Raw genomic sequence first — 8,482 nt, forward strand, 5'->3', positions numbered from 1 at the left:
TCACAGTTGCTGTCTGAAAAGGTCATTGCAACCCACCCTCTTCGTTCCATAAAGTAGCAACTCCAAAAGCCCTGTCAGGATGGCCATTGCTTTGGAGACGACAGCGAAAGTTCATAAACAAATAACGTGCATTGTAGTAGCAAGTGTTACTTATTAAAAGTGTACCCATTATTTTACCTGGTGCTCATAATAAACCTGAAGTAAGGAACTGTTGTCCCTATTTCCTAGGTGAGGAAACTGTGCCTGTACCCTCCACTGACTTCCTTCACATCTAGTCACCAAGCCCTGTTGAATCACCCTTCATTGGGTCTCTCTTTCATGAGGCTTAGCTTTTCCAGTGCCTCCTGAAAAGTCCAGTGCTTTCCACTTCCTCCTTCCCACTTGTTTCCATCCACCCAATACCCTCCATTCCTAGATAGATCTAGGATGTTTCTTCTTAGGTATTATAGCATCACTGCAAACTCAAAATGTCTAAACCATGGCAACTTGCATTCCCTTGCAACCTCCCCCTTCATCTTAAATTTTTAATTGTGAGGCAATTGACACCCCACAAGATTGACACCCCACAACCTACACTTCTCCCAAAGAGGTCTATTCACAGACCACCCCACCCCACCATGTTTCCCCGAAAATAAGACCAGGTCTTATATGAATTTTTGTTCCAAAAGACACATTAGGGCTTATAGTCAGGGGATGTAACCCTGAAAATCATACTAGGGCTTATTTTCCGGTTAGGTCTTGTTTTCGGGAAAACATGGTACCTCGTACTTTTCATTCTTGCTCATGTTGTTCCCTCCCCTAGGCTCTACTAAAATTCTACCTTTTCTTTGGAACCTTCCCTGATCTTCCCAAGAAAAAGTTGGCTTAACAAGTGCAGAAAAATAAGTGAACAATAAATAAAAAAGAGTGTTTACTTCAACATTGTTTTTAATGGAGTGAAAAACCTGAGAGAACTGAGTCTGACTGTTGAACAATAAGAGACATTACGGTACACACATACAACAGAATATTACACCACCAGTGAAAAGTAAAATGAGAAGATATATCTATATGTACTAATACAGGTTGGAGAACAATGTGCATAAAATGATCCCATTACATAAAGACACATGTTTCTATATGCATAAAAATTCTGAAAGGCTACAACAAAATTCTTAATAATGCCTGTCTCTCATATTGGATACAGAGAAGTAGAAATTTTACTCTCTTTCATAAATACATTTCTAATTGATATTCATTTTGATGGTAGTGAATTACTTTTGTAAGAACAAATGTTTCCATTTTGGGGAAAGAAAGGTTTTTCTTCCTCTTTGGAACTGCTGATAGCCCATAGTATACCTGCCGGGTCTGAATATGTCTTACACATCTTTTATCCCCCAGGGCATACATATAGCACACTGCCTCACATGTCAAAAGTTGTCTTAAATTGGGATATTTTCATTGTTTGTTGAGCTGACATAGGAGATTAAATTTAAAAGCCCTGTTTTCTGGCATTCCCTCATATATATTGTGGATACTCCTGACACATATACACACAGATAATTCACCACCACCACCTTCACATACACGAGTGAAAACTGAACAAGGCAAAGAATGCATAACCATCTTCAAAGAGAAAACCTGTTTATCAGATTTGGAGAGAGAAGCTAGACTGCTCAGATATATAAAATAAAGAGGAAAAAAATGAGGATGAATTTGTGGACTCTTCCCCAATGATTTTACGGTTTTAAAATGTTGTCTCTGGGAGATACTGTATTAGAACCAGGGTCAAAATCCATCACCAAGATAGGAGAAACTCTGTTTAAAGTGGCAGTGAAGGAATGGGGATGTATAGGTCCTTATATTTACCACTCCTTGGTTATTTTGTTGTTGGGAGTTATTGTAAATAATTTAAACTGCTCACTTGTATTCTTGACCATCAGTCATATGGCAAGGCATGAAACACAGGCAGCCAGAGCATCTCGTCAGAGGACCTGCTGGAGGACCAACAACAGGGTGCCAAGTGCCCTTGCAGCAAATAGTAATTGTGACTGCAGGATTCTTTGGAGATCCAGAAGAACATACCTAAGAAGCAGAGTTTCAAAAGTAGAAATATCTGTAGATTGAGAAAGAAAACTGAGCTGTATAACCACCCATAGATAACAGCTCAGTGCTCTCAATGTCAGGACAAGGATATCAGTGTGTGGTGTCACTTTCAAAACCAGCCCCCCAATCCAAAAGATATTTTTAAATGCTAGTTCCACCTCCACCACACCAGTTCTTGAGAGTTTTAAGTGCATCAAAATCACTCTGTGTGACTGTAATATGTGCAGAAAAAGTAGTTTAATATTCTAATACATTAATTACAAAGGCTTTATTGATGCCAGCTTTGTGCCTGCTAAGGTATAAAGAAGAAGAAGGCGAGAACTTCTGTCATCGAGGAACTGAGACAAATATCCAAGAGTCCATAATTATGAACTTTGGTGGGATTCAGTGTTCTGCAAAGTCGCAGAGGATTAGTTCATCAGGAAGTTATTACAGCTCTCTTACAAGTCCTACAAATGCCGAGAGCCATACGGGATACCAAAGAAACAGGAGGTGAGACTCAGGTGCTATTCTCCATGACCTTAACATTTTCTTGGGAAGTGTGAGACTTTCAATGGGAAATAATGTGAGAACAACAGCACAGAATAAAATACCCAATTACACGGCATGAAAAGTGATCAATGAAGGGTTAAGAAAAAGAAGAAAGGAAGTAGTTGAAGACTTCAATTCAAGAAACATCCATGGGCTTCCTTACTATACATTAGGTGGACACTTGAGAGAGGAGAATAATAGGACAATTTGGGACAAAATAGATTTTCTCCCCTCAGAGAACCTATCATTTAGTAGGGAAGACAATATATAAATAAATACAATTAATACCAGATGCTGTCAGTTGGACTCAGGTGCTGAGTCCTACACAGTCAGTCCAAGCAGAGGGGTACTGAGTTCCAAATCAGGAAGATGTTGGCAGTGAAAAAAAAAGGAGACAAGACGAAGGAGGGAAATGAAAAAGGATAAGAAAAAAGAGAAAAGAAGGGAAAGAAAGACCTTGAACCATAAGAAATTTGCTAGTCACATAACTTTAAGCCCAGAGGTAGGATGACCCAGGCTGAGGTTCCTCCCAGCTCTCGGCCCTGCTGTCCTCATTGGCTTCTTCCTAAAGCCTGTTCCACTTGGACAGCAAGATGGCTGCAGCAGATCCGGGCAGCACTTTCAGATATGACACCAAAGAGAAAACAAGAGACAGTTGCACTTAGAGATTTCTCTCCCAGAAGACTCCCATCAGCCTTTCCTCACATCTCAATGGCCAAAGCTAATTTAGCTGTGGAACCATGACCACTAGAGCCACCTACCAGGAGTTGGGCCCTATCCTTGTTGCTATGAATAAGACAAAGTCCCTCTCCTCACAAATCTCATAGACAAAGTGGGGAAAGAGATAAAATAACAGCATCATGTGCTATAAGAGCACTGAAGAGTGGCATTTGTGGGGGACAAGAGGAATGAAGAAAATAATTCATGGAGCAATAAAGCTAGCTGGTAGAAGAGGAAGGAGGTATAGGAAGAGAGAGAAGTAAGCTCTAAGACTAGAGACATATTCCATGAAACAATCAGATCATGTTCTGGGCACTGCAAGGAGTGATATGTTCCCAGTGCCTGGCGAACTGGCTGGAAAATATTTACCCCTCAGTAAATACCAATTTGATGTCTGAATAAATGAGTGAATTAATGATGGTGTGTAAAAACATAGTAGGTATTTCTGTACATGTGGAGGGATTGATATAGGTCTTTCATGCTAAACTAAGGGTTGGAATTTTATTTTGAAGACTATAGGAAGCCACTGAATCTTTCAAGTACAGGAATGGCATGGCCAAATTTTAGGTTTTATAAAAGATTATTCTTGTCATAGTATGGTGAAAGAAAGACTACAGGCAATGAGACAGGGTAGGCATTATCTGCATAATAATAAAGGCCAAAGAGGATTCGAGACTCATCACCGCCACCCAATGGCAAGTGGACCACATAGAAAACCCCGGACCTATCTTGTGGTTCCATGCTTTTGGAGCAGAAAAACATGGGAATCCATCTCTCAGAGACATTGGACAGGGAATTTTTGCCTTCATTTCCTGAACTCAATGGTACTACAGTTTGAAAGAAGCAGTCCTCCTTCTCTGTCCTTTGCCACTATTTAGGTGTGGGCACAGTGATATTTCTACATGATTTAGTAGCATCCTCTTAGAAGAAACCCCCTTGCTAGTTCAAACATACAAAAATCCTGTTAGTTAACCAGCTTCTGGAGCAAAGTATTATATTTACCAGCACTTTTTAAATGGTAGCAATCTCTGTCATGTGCCTGTAGTGATTGAGCAGTGGTTAGCCCAGAGATTTTTTCTCCATGAAGGACTCTTATCAAATCAGCCCTTCCCAGCCTGCTTCCTGTTACCCCAACACAGCCCACACCCAGACACCAATTGCTCTGGGCTGTCCTTTCCTCATCTATTTAAAAAAAAAAAAAAAGGGAGGGGAGTGGGGATGAGGATCAAAACCAGATTTAGCATCAGGGAGTTGCTGAGGATGAAGAGCATCTTGTCTGCTAGGTGCTCTGGGCGCTTCAAAAGAGCAAAGAGAGGGCATATTACTCATGCAAGACAGTGTTTTCCACACTCCTCACTGGGGAGTACCCCACCAGGGAATGGAGAAGATGGAGCGTGGTCCCCCCACACCCTCTCCGCATACTCTCTCCCCAAGCCTGGCCTCGGGGAGGCTCCAGGGGGGAATAAATCGTCGGCAGCTCAGCCCTGAGAGAAGAGCAACCCGGTCGCAGGTGTGCAGTAGGCCGTCCTGTTGGAGGTCTGGGCCCGGCTTGGAGGCTGCCTGCTCTGGGCCCAGCTCCTCTCCAGGGCAGAGACCCTCCCACGGCAGCCCCCCTCCGTCTTCTCATAAGCCCCATCTCCAGCCCCAGGTCAGAACTTGAGGCCCATTAATAATGAATCACTGGGGCTTGAATTCAGTTCAGCCAATGCACATTCATAGGGTAATAATCAGGGTTCTTATCCATCCTGCGTGTTGGCCTGTTTTTCCCTTTTGCTATAGTCACCACCTGAATAGGATTAGAGAAAGCAAAATATTGCAATTCACTGGAGATCACATTTCCCTTTCCTCAACGTTTACCTTCATGGGCTGAAAACAAAGGATCAGAAGGGCTACGACTGGGGCTCTGGCCCATAGAGGAGCTGATGAGGCAGTGATGGCACTCGACCAGGCTCAGTTCTACCTGCTCAGGTCTTCCACTTCACTGCCTGGCACCGTGCAGCTCACGCTGCCCCATAAGCCCTGCACTTTGCTATTCACACAGCCAAATGAGGGCTTCGGCTTCCAGAAGGCCTGTGCAGGGGCCAAAGCATTGATGTTTGTATCTTGAGGCAAAGACCTCTGGTTGGAAAATGTCCTTGGAGGGAAGTTATGTGGTGTCTTGTGTTTTTGCAGGGGGAGCAAAAGGTCCAAATTCCTCACCTATGCTGATAAGAGGACAGACTGCAGTGGGTTTCCAGTGCCATAACAAGCAGCTCTCTCTCTCGCTCTCTCTCTCTCTCTCTCACACACACACACACACACACACACACACACACACACACACACATCCTGCCCCTGCCTTCCTGATTACGGAGAGGAATTTGATGATCTGTTTTTGTGGGCACCTCATAATGGTTTGGGGGCATTTCCCAGTTTGTTTCTTCTCTGGGACAATTGTTAGATCTGCTCGGAAGGGAGCCTTGTTGGGATATTCAATACCATGTATTTGTTGCTTTAAAAATACCAATGCCCCAGCAAGAGAAGGTCGTGTCCTCCTTATTGGCACATGTCCCCAGATGCGGTGTTTTTTTTGTCTTGGAGAATCGCTTAGGTTTAATGGGTGTTGCATACAAAGAATGATGGGAATTTGGTGATCATTTTTTAATAATAATAATAAAAAAAGAGAGAGAGAAATCAAACAAAAACAGTTCTGCTTGTATAGGACCCTGAGAAGTCACTCGGAGCAGTTCTCATTCTCCCTCAGGAAAAGCCTTTGGTGGCACCAGGGAACCTCTGGATGCATTTGGTGTCACAGAAGCCATTCTCTAATGCTCAGGTCCTCATCCTCTCTCCAGGAACCACAAGAGCAAGTTCCCCACCTCTTCCCCAGGCCTCCAATGGCTGTACCCTAAATGATCCCATCCCTCTGTCCTGGAACCCTGAGAAGTGATTTTAATGTAGCCATTTCCTGAGTAACCTCCACATAGGTGAAGAGTCTCATTTCAGGGTGTTTGCTCCTAAGATGTCCTGGTTGATTCTTACATCTCAGTAAGTCACCTTAGATCCAAGAAAACAAGGTAATAATTATTGCCTAAATTAAAGAGTGGGGTATTCCTAATGATCCCTGCTTCCTTCTCCCTCAAGCAACCTGCTCTGTGGGTACCTGGTTTAAATCACAGTGATTGGGGTGGGAGAGCTCCCCCCTACATGTGAGAAGGGACAAAAACATCGATCCATAAAGGACCCTGGGTTTTTCTCCCCTGGCCTTAATTTGCCTGGCCTACACATACTTCAAACAGGAATCTGTTTTTTTTTCTCTCTCTCTTTTTAATCAGGGCTGCTGGCTTTTCACGGCAATCTTTGAAGCATATCCTTCAGCAAGAGCTGTTTTAGCTTCCCAGCCTGAACTCCTCAAGGGAAAGGGCTCGGTGTTGTTCACCTCTGAACAAGTTCCCAGTGCTAGGCATACGGTAAACATAATAACAGTAGCTACCACTTAGTGAGTACTTTACCATGCACCAAGCAAGCACTTTGTAAATATTATCTCTTGCCATAAAATATAAACAGACAATTAAGTTCACAAACTTTCCACCATGTATGCACACAGTGGAAAGTTCGCCAACTTAATTGTCCGACCTTTCATACGCTACATCGATTTTAACTGACCCACACAGTAGGAATGGCGTTGCTTTAAGGGGGCATGGGGAATCAGAGAGGCTTTGATTCAAATCCTGGGTTTGTCACATATTAGTCATTTGAAACTTGAAGTTCTGGGCCTGAATTTTATCGTCTTTAAATTGGGAGAAATATCTGCCCTGACTGCTCCATAGAGCTGTTGGAAAGGAAATACGAAGAAATATTTGTGAAATATTTCTTGGTAAGTTCTAAAGTTCCTTACAAATCAAGTGGCATCAACAATCAGATCACACAGTAAGCCTGTCACAGTTTAAGAAGAGGTAGGATTTGAGGAAAGTTCACATTTTCCAAGTATTCCCCCATTGATCTACCCTAGAATGGTCCCTCTTATCTGTTTCATAATTCCCATGACTAGCATGAGCAATAGCTTGAAGAGCAAAAGAGGTTGTTACCAAGTCACTGTACCTATGGCTGCATAACAATTGAACCCAAGCTTCGGTGGCTTAAAACAAGGATCCAAGTGAATCTCTCACACAGTTTGTGCAGATCAAGAATTTGCAACAGCTTTGCTCAAGGGTTCTCGTGGTGTGTGCAGTTCAGATTTTGGCCGGGGCTGTAGTCATCTGAAGGCTTTACTGGCACTGAAGGATTTACTTCCAAAAAGTTTGCTTCACATGTGCAGGTCGTCGGTAGGAGGTCTCAGTTCTTCATACGAGCATCTCCATGGGTTGCTTGAATGTCTTCACAACATGGTGCCTGGCTTTCCCCAGAGTGACAGTTCAAGAGAAAGAGCAAGGAGAAAGCCACAATGCTACATACCATTACTTCCACCGCATTCTCTTGATTAGAAAGGAGGTGATAATTCTGGCCTGCACTCAAAGGGAGAAGAATTAGGTTCCACCTTCTGAGAGGAGAATTGTCAAAGAATGTTTGGATATATTTTAAAACCATCATAGTCACCATGAAAATTCACCTTGGAGGCCTCTCCTATTAGTGCTTTCTTAGCTGGGTCAGGCTAAAAGGGGTCTTGAGATGAGGACAAGATTCAAGACGAGGAGAGTTCACAAGGCAGGCACAGAGATGGAGGACTCTGGGCTACCAGGGCATGACGTAGTTGAGGGGGAAACATTCATGGCGGTTGGACATTCCATGGGAGAACAGTTGCCCTGGTTTTGCCTAAAGGCTGACCAAAAGTTTTTATCCCAGAGCAGTTAGTTTTGATCTCTCTTGTTGTTGAATTGGTTATTCTCCCTACTGTCATGGGAGCTTGTAGAATCCGTCCTGGAAGGTCTGACTGGTTTGAGGGATAGAGATAAAATCTTCTTCATAAGAGATTTGTTCTTCTGGTATGGGTCAGTCCTAGTTCCTCCTGGGCCTTGGCCCTGACAAGGGTTGAGCAAGGGATTAAAGCAGAAAATCATGAACTCAAGAGCCAAGTGAGGCTGGTCAAAGGGAGCATAACAGATCTAAGAAACAACTAGAAGTGGTAAGCATTATGGCAGACTAAAAAGGAAGTTACAGATAATGCTAC

The sequence above is a fragment of the Rhinolophus sinicus genome, linkage group LG04 (genome assembly GCF_036562045.2).
Source record: "Rhinolophus sinicus isolate RSC01 linkage group LG04, ASM3656204v1, whole genome shotgun sequence".
In the NCBI taxonomy this organism is placed as follows: domain Eukaryota; kingdom Metazoa; phylum Chordata; class Mammalia; order Chiroptera; family Rhinolophidae; genus Rhinolophus; species Rhinolophus sinicus.